Below are 23,287 nucleotides of genomic sequence, written 5' to 3'. Positions count from 1 at the left end.
TATGACATCACCAAACTTTTAAATGAAGACTCAAAACACTTCTAATACTAAACACTGAAACATGTGAGCTATACAAAAAATTTTTAAATTAATTAAAAAAGTAAAATGATGATTTTTCAACCTGCTTATTCCAGTGTAGAGTTGGGAGTGGCTGAAGCTTCTCCCGCAGCTCAGGACAGTCAGGTACCATCCTTCTAACGGCACACCCACACCCTCACGCACACCCACATGCACACTGCCAGTCAGACACACCAACTCACCTCAGGTATGCATTTTTGCGATGTGGGGGAAACCAAAATCTCTGGAGAAAACTCATGTAAATTTGGGGAGAATATGCAAACTCCACACAGACAGCAATCCTGGCCTGGGAATCTAATTTTTTTTCTCATCATTATAACAAAACAACATTATTCCAGGCCCTATTGTATAGTTCCCAGTTCAGCAGCATCAGTATCACCTAGGAAATCATTAAAAATGAAAATTGTTGGACCACACCTTCCAAAATGCTCCATCAGAAATCGTGGGTGTCTCACCAAGCAATCTATGCCTTACCTAGACACTTATATATATGACCCTGATCACTGCAGCATGCTGGGGGTGGAACGCCACTGATCTAAACTAATCAAAGAAGAATGTGAAGAATTCATTTGCTAGTTAACTGCAGAACAAAACAAGAAACATGATTTCTGACTCACCAGAGATCATTATTTTTTATTTCATTTTAAGATGAATGCACGTTTTCTCTTGGTTCCAGTAATTTATTTTTCCCCCTTGCCCAATATAAGCCTTGCAAAATTTAGCTGCTGCTTATAATTAATTAGTGTGTATTTTATTTATAAAATTATTTCCTTTTTTACTTGGTGATAAAATAAGCAAACTAAGGCTCTAGATGTAAAATCTCATATTTTTTTACTTTAAAAGTAAAATAGAATTGTTTCAAAAATATAGTAAGAACCATACAAATAAGAAAACTGTTTTTCAATGTTCTTTTTCTATTTTTCTGTAGACATTTTCTTCTCTTATTTGTTATTTCTCTTTACATATAAGGATATAGGTCTTTATCATGTTTATTATAAATATCTCCCTATTTCATTTTTGTATTTTTATATTTTGAAGATTTCATTTTTGTAATATGAAACATTCACATTTTTTATTATTTTTCATTACTTTATGCTTTGAGAAGTTTTATCTTTTCTAAGAGAAGATGAACATTTACCTATTTTTTCTTCAAATGTTTGTAAGTTCATTTTTATGTTTAACTCATTAAATCATTTATATTTTTTAAGTGTTAGTCTCAAATTTTAGCATTCATGAGAATCACTCAGTGGGCTTGTTAACACTCACAGTATTGGATCTCATTCTCAGTTTTTGGGGTTTTTTTTCATGACAGAGACAGAGAGAGGGACAGGTAGGGACAGACCAACAGAAAGGGAGTCAGATGAGAAGCACCAATTCTTTGTTGTGGACCCTTAGTTGTTCATTGATTGCTTTCTTATATGTGCCTTGACCAGGGGGGCTACAGCAGACCAAGTAACCCCTTGCTCAAGCCAGCGAACTTGGGCTCAAGTTGGTGCGTCCGCGCTCAAGCTGGCAACCTCAGGGTCTCAAATCTGGGTCCTCTGCTCTCTGCTTCCCAGTCCAACACTATCCACTGCACCACCACCCGGTCAAGCAGATCTCATTCTCTAGTTTTTGAAATAGTTGGTCTGACAAAGTAGGTTTAGCATTTTTAACAAGACCCCAGTTGTTGCTGATGCTGCTGTTCTATACCAACCACACTTTGGTAAGCACTAGATAAAGAAACCAATCAGCCAACAAAACACTTTCTATGAGCATATAAGATTTGGGTATTGTGCACTGTACTAGGTTAGTGATATAAAGGGGTGAAATCAGAATGAAATAAAGAGCAGATTTGGGACTAGTGTACAAATATCTTTGAATGTTATGAGAGTTCATTTTTTTCTGAGACAAAATACCCCTGTCCAAAATTGAAGAAATATAATGAAGGCTCAGTGAACTTAAATTAATTAAAGCTTCCAAATTCACCCTGCCTTAGAAACAGTGTTTTTTAATTATAAACTAATTACTTCTCTTTATGTTATGTTAACTTTCATCACTGGGGGAAAAAATTATGAAGAAATCATCTGTAGCCCTGAATGGTTGTCTCAGTGGATAGAGCGTTGGCCAGGCCTGCAGAAGTCCCGGGTTTGATCCTTGGGCAGGGCACACATGAGAAATGACCATCTGCTTCTCTCCCCTTTCTTTCCCTTCTCCTCTCACAGCCAGTGGCTAGATTGGTCCAAGCATCAGACTGGGTGCTGAGAATAGCTTGATTTGAGCATCAGACTTAGATGTGGATTGCCAGGGGAGGGGGGGTATCCCAGTCTGAGTGCATGCAGAAGTCTGTCTTACTATCTCCCTTCCTCTCAATTGAAAAGAAAAGAAAGAAAGAAAGCATCTGTCAAGGAATGCATATGATACAATCAGAGAATTCTATAATTATGTTTAATAAACCAAGCTAATCATTCTTTGAAGTCATTGAAATTTAATTATCAAGTTTAATAAAATCATAAGTCCTGCTTCATTTTCTTTTCTAAACAAGGAAATTGCTAAAAATAAGAAAAGGGGAAATCAAAAATCAAATAGATTTAACCTAAAAGTTATAAATTCAATTAAATAGAGAATACTTAGTAATATTCTCTAAGTATTCCCTATTTAATTGAATTTATAATGGAACATAATCATTTAAAATGTAACATAATCCACAGCACTGATACTATGGAATCTGAATTTAAAGTCACACAAAAATGGGATACTTTTAAATCACAAAATACTGTGAAATATTAGAGTTTCTATGAGACAGAGTCTTCTCTAAAATATTTACTTAAAATATAATGTCAATAGAATAATACGTTATCACTAGATCATGGTCACCCACTGTTACAGAAGGCAGATTGCAGGGAAGAAATAAATGGGAAATAAAAATCCAGGTAAAGCAAAACCATTTATTTTCAAGACAGGATAAAACCAATCTACAGTAATTCTGTATGACAATCATTTTACTGCCTTATTTCAAATGCCATGATGTAACTTTGATCACTTAGCACTTATCTATCCTTTTTATTTTCAGGGGTAGATAACTCTTATCAGCATCAATAGGATCTAAGAGTGGATTGAATAGAATAACAGACCTTAATCTGACTGTATGACCCATAACATCTCCTCACTAAATTATGTAACTCCTTTAAATAGTTATGTCTAAGCACTCATAAAGAGTGTTGCCTCTGAAGTAGTCTAATAAGGACACAGTACATGACTTTGGTGGATTAGATAATAATGTGGGATTTGTTACAGAGTTCTGATGATACAGTAATTTGGGTAAATTGAGATGAGCATCTGAAACATCAATTATTTAAAAGTTTATAAATCTCAAGTTTCAGTTCTATACTTGTACTTATATTTACTTAACCATTCAAAATGCTTAAAAACACCAATGCCAACAAGTTAAAAGTTCAATCATATTCTAGATTGCATTATAGAAATTAGCTAATAACAAAAAATATAAATCTATGCTTACATGAATTATATATAATATATATAAATAATTTAACCTAGTTCATAGAGGGATTGCTTACTTTTTATATCATTTTTATACTAATAACCATATCCAAAATAGTGTTCTTATTAGGCAACGAAAGAAATAATATGACATATGATGTATACTAATATAAAATAGCAATCCATTTAACAAACTAAGTATAGTTAGAAATGTTTTTATTGAAACTCAAATAAATGCTTTATAACAAATTATCAACAACTAGGAAACACTCAAACATATTTATTCCAATCTAATTGGTATGCAGCCGCAATTCAGCTGATTCTTGAAATATAAAACTAAGATACCATATGGTATTTAGTTCTCCAAAACTGCAGACATAAATGTGTGTTTAATACATTGGCATCTGAGCACAGCACTGTTGATAACAAAATGCTTTGCTCAGTCATTCTTAATGCCTTCAAAATCTGGTTTAGAAAATATAGTATTTTTATCCCATCAAAATGTGTAAAAGCAAAATGCAGCCAGATATGCAAGTCAATCATGGGTATCCCCATGGTGACTCAAGTCGGAGTTTTTTCAATGAGGAAACTAATTCTATCCCAGTTACACAATTCTGCTTATGTTCCAGTTTAAATGTTCAGGATCATAACTCTAAAATGGTTTGCATTTATCTATCTATATGAATATTTTGAATGGATTGGTTACTATTCATAGTTTTCAGAATTCTCTACATCATTAAATGAGAAAAGCTAACAGAGATAAAGACAGATTTGAGAATGTCAGTGACTCATTCCTATGAACTGCTTTCCTAGGCATGAATATAGTGTTTTTCTATATTTTCTCATTAAAATATAAACAAAATACATTACCTGGTAGGGCAGAGCAAGGGGCATTATACAACCCAAATCTGCAATAGTCAAAATACATTACCTGGTAGGGCAGAGCAAGGGGCATTATACAACCCAAATCTGCAATAGTCAAAATATATTTAAAATATGCAGGAAATTCTGAATATGTGTACTATCACATAGCTAAATTTGTTTAGTAAACATAATGAGACCACTGTGTTTAAAATAGTTCTCAAGTTGAAAAATAGTACAGATATATGTAAATAGCAAATGTTTTTGGCCTTAATGTCAAATAACTTTATACATGAACAAACACTGGGCTGTGTAATGTGAGTGTGTGATTTGCAAAGCAACAGGAATGGAACTGAGATAATCATCTGTGCTGAAACCTAACTCTAGAGCTTTAGCTCGACTGTACTGGAAGTCTTCCAATGGTTCTTCAACCAGTGTGATAAAATATTCAGACTAATGGGTTAAAGACATTCTCAGGTGTCAAGAGAGCCTAGCTTTCTTATTCTAAATTTCTAACTTGGCAAGGAGACATTCTGGTAATTCTCAGTGAAGGAGGAGGTGGATAGTTGGGAAATTTATACCTACATGTAAATGAGGGCCTAGGTTATATCTGATTTAGAACCTCTAGATTTCTACTGTCTTGATTATCTGTGTGAGTCCATAGACCTCAATTCTTAAAACAGAGGCCCATTGATTGGGAGTCCAGCAACCACATAAGAAACATCCAAGTCCTCCCATCCTCTTTCCTTCCTCCTAGGCAAAGCTATATGGCATTGCTTCATGGTGGGCTGAATTAGATATTGCAACTCAAAAAAAAGAAAGAAAGAAAGACCTCTTTATTTGTCCATGAAAATATTTTATGGAGGCCAGAAGATTCATCATCAAAATTTGTCCACCAGCCTGACCTGTGGTGGTGCAGGGGATAAAGCATCGACCTGGAAATGCTGAGGTCACCGGTTCGAAACCCTGGGCCTGCCTGGTCAAGGCACGTATGGGAGTTGATGCTTCCAGCTCCTCCCCCCTTTCTCTCTGTCTGTCTTTCCTTTCTCTCTCTCCCTCTCCTCTCTAAAAAAAAACAAAAAAAAACAAAAAAAAAACAAAAAAAAAATTTGTCCACCAGATTTAGGATAGCAGATCAACTCCTTCAGTCCTCAGGTTCTTTAAATCAAACATGAAAAATAATAAGATTGGTGAGTTTGTAATCCTCCTCATACCAAATCCTTAGAATTTTTTTCTTGATGTTTAGCAAATTCCTCTTTACTTCATATTTTATTAATATGGGCTTCCAAAGTATATTTGTCCCTACCTCTGATACCAGTTTACTTGGAACAAATTTACTTGGAACAAAGTCTCTTAACTCTTCTCATTTTTATATAGTATGAAAAATTTCAATTCTTTGCTTGAATTGTCTTCACAGAGAAAATGTCAAAGATTAATTTCAAACTAAGCTCTTAATATCTGACTAGCATTCATAAACCACATACTTACATTTAAAAACATTATAAAATTTTCATTCACAGCACACATTAATATAAGACACAGTTACTTCAAAGAGCTAGTCACATCTACAGAGTGAGTTCCTAAAGCATTTTATACTATTACAGCCAATGAATTACACTAACCACTGGGAACAACAGGTAGGTAGTTATGGCTATCTGAGTATTAGTTGAATAAGAAACCATTTCCCCTAAGTGGTGTGTCCTGATATGTTTCAGATACTTGCACGTAATGAAATATATATTTTTTCGTATATATGTGTCTGTGTACACACACATGCGTGCATACACACACACATAAACAGTACAACAAGGAACAGAAAAAGAGTCTAACACAAGATTTTTCTTCATCATAGTGATTCCATAGGTAGTTGCTAGATCTTTCATTCAGTTTCTATTCCATTCTCATCTTTGGCACCCTCATCTTGGGGCTGCCAAATTTTCCCAGCTAATTTTATGTTTTTGACTCTGTATCACTGCCAAGTGGCTACTTTTTCTAGAATATGATGACTATTACAAACCCTTAGGTTTAGCTTCCATATTTTATTCTGTAGATTGGCATTATGATCCACGCTCTTTTTACTATATCTGGCTCCAATTCACACCACACTCACAAACACTATTTACATATAATCTATTTTTAGTCCAGAGGATTTCAGAATATAAGCATCCAGCATAATACAAGCATCGATATATCATTATATTCACCTAAGTTTTATACAGTCCAGTAATGACTAGATTACATGACACCAAAATGGTAAGCGGGTTTCATCTGAAGCCTAACTGAAGTTAATTAGTGGGCTTACTTTGAGTGAAGCACAGAGTACACTTGTGAGGTCCATTCAATCTCAGCAGTTTAAAAAAATGCCTGAAATAGAATATAATATGTGACATGGGCAATGGAGGGAAAGTTGGCAACCTATGTGCTTAGCATTTTCTGCCATAACTTGAACTTTCCCAGATATAAACCTACTCTTATGGAAAAACCCTATGGTCATTAAAGTTATAAAACATCTGATTTGTTCCACAGCTACTGGTCTGCAGCTGTTCTGATGGTGGCAGTTGTGGCATTCCTCTGTGGGAAAGAAATTGTTACGTGGTTAAAGACCTCTTTCTTAGCAAAATGGAAAGTGGGCATATATGTGACAAACACAAGGAAAAAAAAAAACACCGATTTGCCAGCCATCAACTAAAAACATCAAATTTTCACTTCCTTGACCTACATCCTATCACCTCCCTTTTTAAAAAAAATCTCTGTTAATCTTCCTTCCTTCTCCTTTTCCTCAGTTCTGAATTCATGAAAGAGAATTCTTCAAGTGCAATCTAAATTAGAAAACACTTTTCGCCTAACCAGGCGCAGTGGATAGAGCGTCGGACTCGGATGCCTAGGACCCAGGTTCGAGACCCTGAGGTCGTCAGCTTGAGCTGGTTTGAGCAAACACCAGCTTGGACCCAAGGTCGCTGGCTCGAACAAGGGGTTACTCAGTCTGCTGAAGGCTCGCAGTCAAGGCACATATGAGAAAGCAATCAATGAACAACTAAGGCATCGCAATGCGCAACAAAAAACGAATGATTGATGCTTCTCATCTCTCTGTTCCTGTCTGTCTATCCCTCTCTCTGACTCTCTCTGTTTCTGTAAAAAAAAAAAAAAAACCCCAAAAACTTTTCAAGACATTTTCTACTAGATAATCAAAGATTAAAGACACACACACACACACACACACACACACACACACATCAAGGACGATCAGTAAAAATGTTGGGATGGACTCAGTTGTGAGCTAGAATGCTATAGAATTAATAAAGATATTGAATCAGGTTTAAGATGTTATAAAGACTACTGGTGGCAGATCACATTTTCCCCCAAACTTTCAATGCTCTCTGTGAATTGTATGGGTTTGGACAAATTTTTAGTAACATGTATCCATCATTAGGGCATCATTCAATGTATTTTCATTGCCCAAAAAACCCTCTGTGTGTTCTGCCTCATCATCCCTCCCTTTCTCCACATTTACTTTGTCATGTCTTAGTTTCCTCAAAAGGAAACTGATGTAATGACAACTGTTAAAGCTAACACAGTAGCAAAGTAATACAAAAATATATCACAGTATGGAAGCAATTGCTCAATGTATCTCTAATTAACTACAGTTTTAAGTCCAGTACTGTACTCTACAGTAACTGGTAGCTTTCTTTCTATTATTTTTTTTTTGCCACCATGACTTCTATAACTGATGACATGAATTTACCAAACTGTTAAGATTAGTCTCATGTGCCCTCCATGTTCTTTTTGAAGGTTGAATAAAGCTCTCCCATAGGGCGTTGGAGAGAGACGAGTGGGAACTCACAAAAATGAAGCTTCCATAACAGAATTCTTGTTGGAGGTAGTAGACACAAGTGGTGTATTTTTTTTCTCTAAAGTTAAGAAACATCTATTATGCCACACCGGCTGGAAGTAATGCAGACATTCAATTTCCAATTTAGATTTTAAATGTAATAAGCAAAGAACAGCCATGCTGCTTGCTATTAAGATTTCGCTTCACTGGCTCAAATTTTGCACTCTACCAAAAGATAGGGCACAGGCACCCTATCAAGCTATGTTTGCTGAGACAAACTAATTCAAAGTCAGATGCAGTGGAAGGTAGGGACAGCAGAGTTTGGAAGCAAAATAATGTTGAAGACTTGGATTCATTGGACTCAATGTATCAAAAATATTTGGGTAATATCTATTCACAGATTATTTTCATTTATATTACTTTTAAAAATGAAGGGAGGGCTATCTTACTAAGGGACATCTTCTCTGCTCTCATCACAGCACAGTTGATAAGACCCAGCAACCTTAAAGAATGACAAAATGTACAAATGGCTCTCTTCCTTTCTTCCTTTTGGGTTTTTCTTGTCCGTGGAGTATTACTTTTGTTGTTCTGGAGTGCACAAGAAGAAATCACTATTCCTTCTAGGTTGGATTGTGTAATTAAGGAGAATTCCCCTCATGTTTTGAACTTAACTTCTGAATGTGTTTTTCAATAGAGAGTCAAAGTTATGCATATTCAGGAGATAATGTAATATGATGTTGCTGCATTGTCTTAACAACCCAAATTGGTTATTGTTAGATAGTCTAAAAAAGTCATTACTATAAAATAAAATCTCTAAAGAAAAATATTTGATATGATTCAGAAACCCAATTTCAAAAATCTCTTCTGGAATACATAGATGAGAAAATTGAAATCAACAATGATATACAAACAATGTAGAAGAAATAATTTCTAGCACTTTCTAAGCCACATGACAATCAGTTTTATTCTATAATGATAATTACTAACATTAAGTTCTCAAATGACAATTATCAAGGAAAGAGCGGAGGGAGACAGGAAGAAAGGAGAATTTATTTTAGAATGTTTTAAAAATCTGTTCTAATAGTTTTATAATGGATATTTGAGATGAACAATCTGAGTCCTTATCTGTTTAATTATTGCACTAATTATTCTATTAGAGCTGTGTTTTATCAGATGATTGCAGTTTTCAATATTTAGCTAAAGTCATACGTGAAATAATTTAAAGGAGAATATTAAAGTCACAGGTTCCTCATATCATGGACTCCTGAACAACCAATGACCTTAAGTATGTTGCTGCAAAATATGTGAGGGCTACAGCAGATCTAGACCTGAATTCGAAAGGCTAAAAATATTATAAGGTTATAAGAGAAGTATTTAATCAGAAGCATCAGCATGTGACTACCAGATGACAGTGCATTTTCTTCTATGCATCTCTTCAGTCAAGAAAATAAAATACAATCATGACCAAATTTTTCTCTTATGGAAGTACTGTAAAAAAAGATTCTTATCCTTAAGATCATGTAATTAATATATCACAGAATAAAACAGCTGGATTCAGCATTAAGCATAAAATATCCTCTGCTCACTATACCCAGAAAGATATATTTGATTTTGAACTAACCCTGAAGATAGCACCTCATTACAGAATATAAAATATTTTATTTTAATTTCTGATAGTTTCTTTCACTGGCATTCTTTAAAATACAGCAATATGAGTAAAGATGTATTTAAAATGATCTGATGCTATCACCTAATAAACTCATTTAAATTTCTGTATCTTATTCAAGAATAAAATTATTATTAACCAACTCCAATTTTACATTTACATTAAACATTCACCACCAATTCATTAGGTTAGCTTTTAAATACCTGATTAGTCATGATTGTCATCTAACTGGATAAGCATACACACACACACACAAACAAACAAATAAATAAGTTATTGTAAATGTTAAAACAACCCTTCTTAAATAAATATATTAAATATAAATATCCATCTTGAAATCAATTCAAAGAATAAAATTTGAAAAATGAAATTATATCATACTGTCCTAGAAAAATAGGCAGGTATTATAATTATTTTGTTGAAATTATTATATACCAGTTATGCTAGGTTTTTGTTTTTTTGTTTGATTTTGTTTGTTTGTTTGTTTGTTTGTATTTTTCTGAAGTTGGAAACGGGGAGGCAGTCAGACAGACTCCCGCATGCGCCTGACCAGGATCCACCCAGCATGCCCACCAGGGGGTGATGCTCTGCCTATCTGGGGCGTCGCTCTGTTGCAACCAGAGTCGTTCTAGCACCTGAGGCAGAGGCCATAGAGCCATCCTCAGCGCCTGGGCCAACCTTGCTCCAATGGAGCCTTGGCTGCGGGAGGGGAAGAGAGAGACAGAGAGGAAGGAGAGGGGGAAGGATGGAGAAGGAGGTGGGCACTTCTCCTGTATGCCCTGGCCGGGAATCGAACTCAGGACTCCTGCACAACAGTCCGATGCTCTACCACTGGGCCAACTGGCCAGGGCCTATGCTAGTTTTATATAAGTACTTTAACAACTAGAAAATGGTCAAATAAGATATTACAAGTAGTTCATATACTTTGCATCTCAACATAAATCCTATAAACATTTACCTGTTCACAAAGGTAAGGATTATAATATGCAAGCTGAGTGAAATTCCAGAATATTCTTTACTAAATATTACCTGTATGTCTGTTATGAAAATAAAAAATACATATATCCTTTCTTTAAAATAAAGTGGATAAACAGAGATATCCTAAAATGAGTTATATTTACTAGAAAAATATAATTTAAAATGTATTATTTTTGAAGGAATAACTAGAGTTAATAGACCAACTTAGAGAATGAAAAAATTAAAAATCTTCAATTAATAACGATTAAAATAATCTTATGAAAGTATGGTGGTTCCTCAAAAAACTGAAAATAGAACTACCTTATGACCCAGCAATCCCTCTACTGGGTATATACCCCAAAACCTCAGAAACATTGATACGTAAAGACACATGTAGCCCCATGTTCATTGCAGCACTGTTCACAGTGGCCAAGACATGGAAACAACCAAAAAGCCCTTCAATAGAAGACTGGATAAAGAAGATGTGGCACATATACACTATGGAATACTACTCAGCCATAAGAAATGATGACACCAGATCATTTACAGCAAAATGGTGGGATCTTGATAACATTATATGGAGTGAAATAAGTAAATCAGAAAAAAACAAGAACTACATGATTCCATACATTGGTGGAACATAAAAACGAGACTAAGAGACATGGACAAGAGTGTGGTGGTTACCAGGGGTGGGGGGAGGGAGGACGCAGGAGGGAAGGAGGGAGAGAGTTAGGGGGAGGGGGAGGGGCACAGAGAAAACTAGATAGAGGGTGACGGAGGACAATCTGACTCTGGGCGAGGGGTATGCAACATAATTTAATGACAAGATAACCTAGACATGTTTTCTTTGAATATATGTACCCTGATTTATTAATGTCATCCCATTAACATTAATAAAAATTTATTAAAAAAATTTTTATTTTATTTTTTGATGGAGACAGAGAGAGAGAGAGGGATAGATAGAGACAGACAGACAGGATGGGAGAGAGATGAAAAGAATCAATTCTTCATTGCGGCACCTTAGTTGTTCATTGATTGCTTTCTCATATGTGTCTTGATGGGGGGGGGGGGAGCATACAGCACAGTGAGTGACACCTTGCTCAAGCCAGCGACCTTGGGCTTCATGCCAGCAACATTTGGGCTTAAGCCAGCAACCACGGGGTCATGACTATGATCTCACACAATTCCATGCTCAAGCCGATGAGCCCATGCTCAAGCTGGTGACCTCAGGGTTTCCAACCTGGGTCCTCCGTGTCCCAGGCTGACGCTTTATCCACTGCACTGTGCCACCACCTGCTAAGGCTAAGATAACCTTAACATTCTTGAGTGTAATATTATGCATACACTGACTAAAGTAGTGGACTTGTTAACTAACATCAAAAGAGGAAAAGAAAGCTCAGAAACATACAAAATGCTCTATAAAAAGTGTTAGAGGCCCTGGCTGGTTGGCTCAGTGGTAGAGCGTCGGCCTGGTGTGCAGGGGTCCCGGGTTCTATTCCCGGCCAGGGCACACAGGAGAAGCGCCCATCTGCTTTTCCACCCCTCCCCCTCTCCTTCCTCTCTGTCTCTCTCTTCCCCTCCCACAGCCGAGGCTCCATTGGAGCAAAGATGGCCCGGGCGCTGGGGATGGCTCCTTGGACTCTGCCCCAGGCGCTAGACTGGCTCTGGTCATGACAGAGCGATGCCCCGGAGGGGCAGAGCATCGCCCCCTGGTGGGCAGAGCGTCGCCCCCTGGTGGGCGTGCCGGGTGGATCCCAGTCGGGTGCATGTGGGAGTCTGACCGTCTCTCCCCGTTTCCAGCTTCAGAAAAATACAAAAAAAAAAAAAAAAAGTGTTAGAGTAAATAAAGTGTCTGTAAAGTCATGATGCACTTTTGACTGGTCACGGGAAAGCAACAAAAGATGATAGAAATGTGAAATCTACACCAAATAAAAGGAAAACTCTCCCAGTTTCATACCCATTCAGTGCAGTTCAATGTGGGTTCCATTTATTGCTGCAATTTGTACCCCATAAAACAGAGACATTTCTTTAACACCTTATGAACTATAGTCTTGCTTAATTGTCAAGGACACGCATGCACAGATTTTTTAGGGCTCCTTAGGTAGCTATCCCGTATAGCCTCTATAGATTCGTCACTGACTGATGGCCTACCAGAATGGAGTTTCTCCACCAAACTGCCGGTTTTCTTCAACTGCTTATCCCACCAAGTAATGTTATTCCTATGTGGTGGCGCTTCATTATAAACGTGCCAATATTCACGTTGCACTTTGGTCACAGATTCGAATTTAGCGAGCCACAGAACACACTGAACTTTCCTCTGTACCATCCACATCTCGACTGGCATGGCCGTGGGCTGCTCCACTGTATACATGGTGTTACATCATCATCCTACAGAAACTGGGTTTTCCTTTTCTTTGGTGCAGATTTCACATTTCTATCATCTTTTGTTGCTTTCCTATGACCGGTCAAAATTGCACCATGACTTTACGAACACACTGTAAAAAAGAATTACAATTTAAGAATGTTCTTGTTCTAATACTGTTACCTGGTGTTGCATGGGTGTATAGAGTAACAAAAATAATCCTAACATAAAAATATTCTGTAAAAAACTAACCTTTTCTAAAGTTCATAGTCAATAAAATTTCTGATCTATCAGTTAATAATAGAGTGACTCCCCAGAAATCATGTCAGTATTTTTGGAAGTTATGCTTTCATTGTAAATAACCAAAAAATTTCAATGCAAATGAAATAAACACAAAGTGAAATTGAAAAGCATACAAAAATTTCAGGATTTCACTAATTCATGAACGGGAGGTAGAAAACTGCTCAAAACACATACAAAGCCATTGATGAATCAGAATCATAAGATAGAGACTTATGAAAGGAGAGAAAATTAAAAAGAATAGCTGCAGAATTGAATTTGTGCAAGAAAAAAAATTCTTTGAATCCACAGATTGTGTTCTTAGAAGAAATTGATGAAACCCTTAAATATTCTTCTAAAGATTCTCATTATGTCGCTGCTCTAAAAGTTACATGAGAGTTGAAGCTGCAACATCCTTCTATTAGATCTTTATGACTGCAAAATCGCCCCCCCCCATCAACACTTGATCATAATTTTCCATTCCCTGTGTTGAAGCCATCATTGCAATTATCATCTAAAATAAATTTATATTTTATTTCTTTTTTCTTCTTTCTGACAAAATTCTAAACTTTTCTTTTTCCTCCAAAGTATTTACTATGAATTTTGCACCCCCATTTCATATGTATTTATCTAAAGTTTTGGGGGTTTTTTTGCCAGAAACAATCATCTGCCCCAGAACCAATTATCTAATGTTAAGTGTTTCCTTAAAAGGCTACATTTTAGTAAATTTGAAAGAAATCACTTACAGCCTGACCAGGTATCGGCACAGTGAATAGAGAGCATCAGACTGTGACGTGGAGGACCAGGTTCAAAACCCAGAGGTCGCAGCTTGAGCACGGGCTCATCTGGTTTGAGCAAGGCTCACCAGCTTGAGCCCAAGGTAGCTGGCCTTAGAAAGGGGTCACTCGGTATGCTGTAGCCCCTGGTCAAAGCACGTATGGGAAAGCAATCAATGAACAACTAAGGTGCTGCAACAAAGAATTGATGCTTTTCATCTCTCTCCCTTCTTGTTTGTCTGTCCCTATCTGTCCCTCTCTCTGTCTCTGTCTGTCAGAAAAAAATAAAAAAAAATTCACTTACAGTAAGAATACATCTTATTTCTTCCTATGAAACTATCTTCCAAGCTATGACCAAACCTTTAGTAACCAATATTACTTGCCAAGTCAACCCAAAAGTCTACAACTGGACTCCCTGCTTCCATCACTGTCACTGCACAATCTCTTCTGCACACTAAAAATATTTCTATCATACCTTCACTTAAGATCTTTGAAAGACTTACCAATATATTTAAATTTAAATCCTAATAAAATATATACAGTGTGTCCATAAAGTCATGGTGCACTTTTGACCGGTCACAGGAAAGCAACAAAAGACGATAGAAATATGAAATCTGTACCAAATAAAAGGAAAACTCTCCCAGTTTCATACCAATTCAGTGCAGTTTGATGTGGGCTCACGCAGAGATTTTTTAGGGCTCCTAAGGTAGCTATCCCGCATAGCCTCTACAGACTTGTCACTGACTGATTGCCTACCAGAATGGGGCTTCTCCACCAAACTGCCGGTTTCCTTGAACTGCTTATCCCACAGAGTAGTGTTATTCCTATGTGGTGGCTCTTCGTTATGAATGTGCCGATATTCACGTTGCACTTTGGTCACAGATTCAAATTTAGCAAGCCACAGAACACAATGAACTTTCCTCTGTACCGTCCACATCTTGACTGGCATGGCTATGGGCTGCTCTGCTGTATATACGGTGTTACGTCATTATCTGCGCACGCACACATGCTGCCACATCATCCTACAGAAACTGGGAGGGTTTTCCTTTTATTTGGTGCAGGTTTCACATTTCTAGCATCTTTTGTTGCTTTCCTGTGACCGGTCAAAAGTGCACTGTCACCATATATATATATATTTGATGAAGCCCCACTTCTTCATTCTTTATAGCAGGTTATCCTCCCTACTTGCTCTGGTTCAGCCACACTGACCATTTTTTTCTCTTTATTGACCATACCAAAGGCCTTATATTTACTCTTGCCTTTCTTGTTCCTGCATTTGTGCATAGCTGGCTCATTCTTGTTATCCAGGTCTTACTTCACATTTCACCTCCTCAAAGAGTCTTCTCAATCCCTCTTTATATCAAATTATGTCCTCCTACCTCATCACTGTTAAATCACATCTCCCTCTAGCCCCCACTTCCTAATTCATTTTATTCATTCACCTCTCAAACAGTCTCACTAATCTATTTCTTTCCTTGCCTGCTGTCTGCCTCTCCAGACAGGCATATGAGCTCCAAGTGGGCAGTGACTTTATCTGTCTTGCTCTCTATGTACTCTATCATTCAGAATAATGCCTAGATTTTAAAAAGCATTAAAATATTCATCTAAAAGGTTAATAAACAAAGTAGAAAATGATTTAAAACTATCTCTAATGTTTATATTAGAGGTACATTTCCAAAGTTTAAGCAATTATAAGCTACATGTATTTTCTTATCCACAAATTAGTAATTTTTTTCTGTTCATTGAAAATCATTTAAGTGCCCTACCATCAAGTTAAATTCCTAGATACATTAATTCCTTATTTATATGCTAGCATGACTGCCAAATTAACATTAAAAGAAGTCTCCTGTGCTCTCTCAAGAGCTAAATGTTCTACAAAATATCTATAACCCAAGAAAATTGCACTATCTTAGAAACAACCATAAAAACAGTTCAAAACAGAATAGAATAATAGAGACAACAGTGGGCCCTACACATTTGAGTTTAGCTTAATGTTAATCCAGAATCTCTGAAAACAATTTAAAATTATATCAGATAAATATTGAAAACAAAAAGATCCCAAGATTAACATTAGAGTTTCATTTTATCATCCAATTTTGTGTGGAAATGAAAATATTTTTCTGATAGTCTATGAGCCATCTGCTGCATGCGCACACACATGCACACACACAACCCCACAAAAATAGGAAGGAAAAGGTTTTGGGCCCTGGCCAGTTGGCTCAGTGGTAGAGCATCAGCCCAGCATGTAGAAGCCCCAAGTTTGATTCCTGGTGACGGCACACGGGAGAAGCAACCATCTGCTTCTCCACCCCTCTCCCCCCTCTTTCTACCCTTCTCTCGCAGCCATAGCTCAAGAGGTTTGAGCAAGTTGGCCCCAGGTGCTGAGGATCACTCCATGGCCTTCACCTCAGGCACTAAAAAGTGGCTCAATTGCAACCAATAGAGCAGCACCCTAGATGGGCAGAACATAGTCCCCTAGTGGGCTTGCCGTATAGATCCAGGTCGGGGTGCATGCTGGTGTCTCTCTGCCTTCCCTCTCTCACTAAAAAATTAAAATAAATAAAAAATAAAAATGAAGGGTTTGGCCTTGTTGTTTATAAATAGGGTACTGGTATATACTAGTCAAAATATGGCTGTTTCTAAATATATTTATATAATTGATTCCATTGTTTTTATCTATCAACATCAACTTTATTTTCACAAATAAAGTTTGTGAAATAACAAACTTGAAATGATCAGAATTCAACTATCCAACTTTAGAGTTTTGGGGTTTTTTTTTTGTATTTTTCTGAAGTTAGAAATGGGGAGGCAGTCAGACAGACTCCCACATGCGCCAGACCGGAATCCACCCAGCACGCCCACCAAGGGGCGATGCTCTGCCCATCTGGGGCGTCGCTCTGTTGCAACCAGAGCCATTCTAGTGCCTGAGGCAGAGGCCACAGAGTCATCCTCAGTGCTTGGGCCAACTTTGCTCCAATGGAGCCTTGGCTGCAGGACAGGAAGAGAGAAACACAGAGGAAGGAAAGGGGGAGGGGTGGAGAAGCAGATGGTCACCTCTCCTGTGTGCCCTGACCGGGAATCGAACCTGGGACTCCTGCATGCTAGGTCGACACTTTACCACTGAGCCAACCGACCAGGGCCTCAACTATCCAACTGTAATGAATTCATATATATCAACCTAAACATGGTTTAATGTATTTTTATAAATTATAATTCTAAACATTTCAATTTAATGCATTTAGTAACAAGGCCACTTTTAGATTTGAAGATTACTTACCGTAATTTACTTTTTTTTAATTTCAAAAGATCTTATCACAAAATAAATACAATTCCGTCTAAGTTCAAAGTTTCAGTTTTAGGGTAGTGTCCACATCATAAAATGCTTTTAGTATAATAAAATGGTCCACTGTGGTGGCACTGTAGATAAAGTATTGACTTGGAATGGTAAAGTCACTAGTTTGAAACCTTGGGCTTGCCTGGCCAAGGCAAATATAGGAGTTGATACTTCCTGTTCTTACCCCCTTCTCTCTCTCTCCTCTCTAAAAAAAATGAATAAATAAAATCTTAAAAATAAAAAAATAAGATGGTCCAATTTAGCTTATTCCAGAGGCAAGAAACTCATACAGAAACATAGAAACAATGAATATGTAGTTTGGAAATTTCTTCAAGTTCATCTTATTCTATATATGTAACTAAAGACCCAGGGGCTCAAATTATATTAAAATTACAAAATTTTCTCTAAGCAGAGGATTCTTATATGCAAATCTTTTCAGAAGCTCCTAGTAATCATCAGAAATTTCCTACTGCTCCTATAATACTCAAGTATGATGTTATTGTTTCATATAAGTGTATCAAGAGAGATTTATTCAGACATTATCTTAAATATCTTAAAGATACACAAAGGATAAAATAAAAACCCCTATCTATTTAAAAAAGATACCACCCTGATCATTTCTATCCTACTGAAATAAACCTACAGAAAAATCACAGTAAGACAATGAGAGTACATTCTTCTTTAAACAACCACTAATATCTGCTTCAGAGAGTAAGATTATGCCCAACCATTATGAATTAGCATAGGCACATCAGGCTTTCACTGTATCTCATACAGTAAGAGGCATACTGGATGAATAATATGTGTGAAAATTTTGAAAAATAAAATGTATACCTATATTACTATGATTTATATTACTTGTGAATTAAAAATCAAATATTATAATACTATATCAGTCTACACAGTTGATATAAAATAGTTTTCAAGTAAATCAGATATTAAATTGGCTGGGTAATTTGGACACATACATATGAATACTAATCATCACTGAGAAAGATTATGGAAGTATTTCATGACAAATTTTGAAGTGTCAAGAACATATTATAAAAATTTATACTATGTCCCTATTGCGTAAAACATGGTATGCATACGAGAGGTAGCCATATAGTTACTCTGCTGAGATCTTCCTTTAAGAGAACCAGCTGTGGGGAACTTCTGTGACTGACAGCCTCTAGCTGCCGCACCTTTATACCCACATTGATGTTCACGTTGAGGTCCCACTTCCCCAATTTGTTCCCCATTAATGAATGAGCACGCAGGGGCTCCTAGAATCAGGTCATTCCTATCAGACATGGGATTCCTATTGGGGGCAACTTTCATTTGAGGACTTCTTTCTCATTGGACTGGCTGAGATTTTCTTTAAATGATTTTGCTGCCTGAGGTTCTTCCTACCCAATTCTTCTTCCCCTCTTTTTTACAGATGTCAGATCATCATAGCCTGAAAACTCTCCAAGAGTACTTCTGATCCCTCCCCTTTATCCATCACAGGTGTCTCCTCCATTAAACCTCTTGCAAATCTGGTTCTATTCTAATGTCTGCTTCTTGGAGACCAAAACTACATCGCATATATAATTAATTTCATTTGTATAGAAAAAAGGCTAGAAAGAAATTTATCAATCATTATAACTATAAATATTTACCTCTGAGAAATGCAGGTATAAAAGAGGAAATTTTATTTTTTTAAATCATAGTCACTTATTTTTTTTAATTTTCATATTTCACTTTTATAAATTTTTAAATCAATAAATCATTTGCTAATAATCAGTTTTCTATAATGTCATGTCAGCAGTCAACAAAAACAGACTGAAATGATGGAGTCATTATTTTATAAACTTTATAATAATATATTTTACTAGCTACCAAATCTATATCATCTCACCATCAGTCTGGAGCCTTAACTGCAAGATCACCTCCCTTCACATGACTAGAGTTAACAGAAAATTGAACAGTAGGATAATTTTATGTGTCAATTTAATCAGGTAACAGACTGTCCAGATATTTGGTGGGCCTCATCAAATCTGGTGAAGGCCTTAAAAGAGAAAAAGGCAGAGTAAGAGAGAATTTTCTCAGTTCTGCCTGTCTTAAAGCTTGGACACTGGTCTTCTCCTGCCTTGTAGTGGGACTCAGACTGGAACTCACACCACAGGCTTTCCTGGGTATCAACTTGCCAACTGCCAATCTTGCAATGTCAGCCTCCAAAATTACGTGAGCCAATTCCTTATTCCTCCCTTTCTCTCTCCTATTGGTTCTGTTTCTTTGGAGAACCCAGACTAATAAAGGCTATATGTTATCTAGCACACCATGAATCTTTTTTCTACCACCACAACCGACATAAGTTCCTGTTTTGTTTATTTCAGTTTTAATTACACCAAAATATATTTTGTTTATCCCTTATGCACATTTACTGAGTGTCCATTATGTGTAATGTTTTAGAAATTAAAAAAAAAAAAATTGTACCTAGTTTCTGTCCTAGGATCATAAGTGCTCATTTTGATAACTGATATTTGATAATAATTAGCAATACTACACTATTGATAGGTTATATTTTATGACAAAGAACACTGGTATTTCATGCTGTCTCTTTTCTTTCAATTGCTAAAATCATGTTCAAGAAAGTCTTATATCTATTAATACCGTTACTATTTTTTACAACAATGAATAAAAAACTCTTACTGACTTACTTTTAAATTGTACTGTTTTTAATCTTCTGTAGCAATCTCAAGGTGAATATGTAAATTTATTTCTTATAACTAGACATTTTATTTTCTTAGTTTCTCATTCTTGAGAAAGTGTGAATAATAACTACCTCCATAGAAACATTCTGACAATAGCTTACTCAAAAAACCCGAAATGTCAAGCACTCAAGGGATCATCTGAGTATATGACAGGGACTATAGGAAAAGAGCACTGTTTTCAGAACAAATGGACAAAATTCAGATCCAATACTTATTAACTATAATACATAGCCAAAAGCATGTTAGTTAGCCTCATTGACTCCAAGCTTCTTTACCTGTAAAACTGGAGACAACAACGCTCATTCCACAGAATTCTACCATAGATTAAATAAGATAACATGCAGATGGCACCAGAATAATGCCTGGAACACTATGCTTTTGCCTGGCTCTTACAGCCTTCATTTTAGTAATCCAGCAAATTATGTATTTTTGCAGTAGAGAGAATAAGCCAGGTCTTATGACTTACTCTTCTCGTCTGCTGAAAAACTCTATGACCCTAAGGAATGGCTTCCTCCAGTATCCTAATTAGCCAAGTTAAAAGAACAGAGAGAACTTTTGTTGGATCTGGAAGATTGTCAATAAACATGTTTTTCAAATCTGTGAAGCCTAAGGAAATAAACTAAATAAGATGAGAAAGAAGTCTTTATGTAATTTCAGATGTGATGTGGCAGAGCTGGAGTTAGGCTGAAAAGGTAAATGCCACAGACCCATCATTAACTAGCTGCAAAATTTCAATGTTACATACACACCGACAGTTTTATTTCCTCTTCCATAAAATAAGTTCCTACCTATTATGACAATTAAACAACAATATACATGTAAAGTGGGCAGTATCTGAAACACAGAAAGCAAACAGATATAATCATATTTGTGCAATGGCTTTCAGTGATCTATTTTCTAAAGACTTCTACTTAAACTGTTCTTTTTTACTCTTTCAGCAATTTGTAACAGTTATAATTTCAGCATAATATACTGCATTTAAAATCCAGAAAATTATTCTGTAATCAGTATATTCTGTAGTTTATTATAGGAATACAGATTCAAAATTTTTAGAAAGTCCAATTGTTAAAATTGTAAAATATTTTAGTAAATGGCAAAATTTTGCATTTATCATTTTGAATTGTACTGTAAGTTTTTAGAATTATTATTTGTATGTTTGAAGTGCCCTAATTTTTTATAGCCTATATTCTTATAAATTGAAGAAAAATTATTGACAGTAGAAAGGAGAGGGTGAAAATGCAAAAATATAATAAAAAACAAAATGGCTTGATACTATGAATCATTCCAATTATCAAAGGTTAACTATTATTCAGATCCCATGGTCACTAAGCAACCTTCTGATTGTAATTTCCTTTCCATGTAGATCTCTCTAATGAAAAAAAATGTGTGATGATCATGCTGATTCAAGTAGTTCTGTCTATGTAATGATTATAATTATCATCATAAATTAATAAATTGAAATTCTGGTGGTATTTTTAATGGGACTGTGTTACAGTGCTTATTAAAGTATTGTCACTTAGTGATGAAAAGCAATAGGGTAATTTTTTCTGACATGGCCTTTGAAAAACTCTATTATTTCAATGAAATAAAAAGGGACACTTACTGGTAGAGGCAGAATAAATACAGATAGGAAAAATATATTCAAAAAGGAAATATATATATATATCAATGTATACTTTTTTATAAACAAACACATTATTTTTGTAAAAAGAAAAACAGTAAATGTTAAGAAAATGCTACAGGGGGATCTACTTGAAATAACTCCCCTAAAATTCCTTATTTTTTTAATAACACTTGACATTCAACAGGATATTTTTATTTTAAAAATTAATATTTTCAGGAATGTATCTATTCTAAATTTCATTATAATATACAATTATATTTGCTTTGCTTAAAATGCAGTATGACTGCAGACCTCCACCTTTCATCTATAAGCCACAGTTTAAAATTTCATAAGGATACTAGTAATGTTCAGTTATATATTCCCATGTTGGACTCCTGTGACTAGTGACCCTTTAAAAATAGCATTATTCATATTGAAGTGTCCAACTTTTTTCTCAAAAACACAGAGCTTTGTTAGGTTAATCAGGAGTTTCCAAAATTTAGATCAGACTTTCACTTTCCACATGTCTTTGTTAAACATTACAAAGCAATAATAAACTCTTGAGATTCCTAGAATAAAAAGGTATTTCACAAATCCAAGGGATAACTAATCCATATTAAATCGCTGTGAAACTTCTTGGTTTTTCACACCCATCTAAAGTCCCATTAACATACAGAATATTTTGACTTCACAATGATCATTTGGAGAGATAGCACACTATATAGAAAAGAATAAAAATAGAATAGAAAGCTTCCAGAATGGAGGTTTAATGAAATACGTGGGCCTTCTCTCTGGGGAAACAATCACAACAGGTAAAAACTATGTAAAATAGCCACTTAAAATATCTAGAAATTGTCCTAAGGACATGCAAGATGAGAAATGTTTATTTAACAAAAGCTAATAAATTGTAATAAAAACAGTGAAAGTCAATGACATTTAAGCCATGACCAATTTTCCCCTACCCAGCTCAGCCTGATGGAAGCTCTACTACAAGCATGTGCAGCCAAGAACACAGGGATCTCTTTCAAGATTCTACTCTAGGGCTATTGTTTCTCCCCAAGAGGAGCAAGTCACCAGCATTCCTTACCCTGTACAGCTCATTGTTGCCAAAACTCTATTCCAGGGGTCACGAACCTTTTTAGCTGAGAGAGCCATGAACGCCACATATTTTAAAATGTAATTCTGTGAGAGCCATACAACAAACCATGTCCGTTACGCATTATCCGATAAAAATTTAGTGTTGTCCCGGAGGACAGCTGTGATTGGCTCCAGCCACCCACAATCATGAACATGAGCGGTAGGAAATGAATAGATTGTATACATGAGA

At 35.9% G+C, this 23,287-nt stretch overlaps 1 protein-coding gene and 1 non-coding gene across 4 annotated transcripts in view; one reads left to right on the top strand and one right to left on the bottom strand.

Annotated features, from left to right (window-relative positions):
* CCSER1 (coiled-coil serine rich protein 1) overlaps window positions 1-23,287 on the bottom strand; it is a 1,510,224-nt gene that overhangs the window by 1,375,550 nt on the left and 111,387 nt on the right. The window lies entirely within an intron of this gene.
* LOC136407374 (small nucleolar RNA SNORA41) lies at window positions 6,938-7,070 on the top strand. Its single transcript, XR_010751916.1, has one exon. It is a non-coding gene; the product is annotated as a small nucleolar RNA SNORA41 (small nucleolar RNA).

The sequence above is a fragment of the Saccopteryx leptura genome, chromosome 5 (assembly GCF_036850995.1).
Source record: "Saccopteryx leptura isolate mSacLep1 chromosome 5, mSacLep1_pri_phased_curated, whole genome shotgun sequence".
NCBI lineage: Eukaryota > Metazoa > Chordata > Mammalia > Chiroptera > Emballonuridae > Saccopteryx > Saccopteryx leptura.
This window is presented reverse-complemented; position numbering and strand designations above follow the sequence as displayed.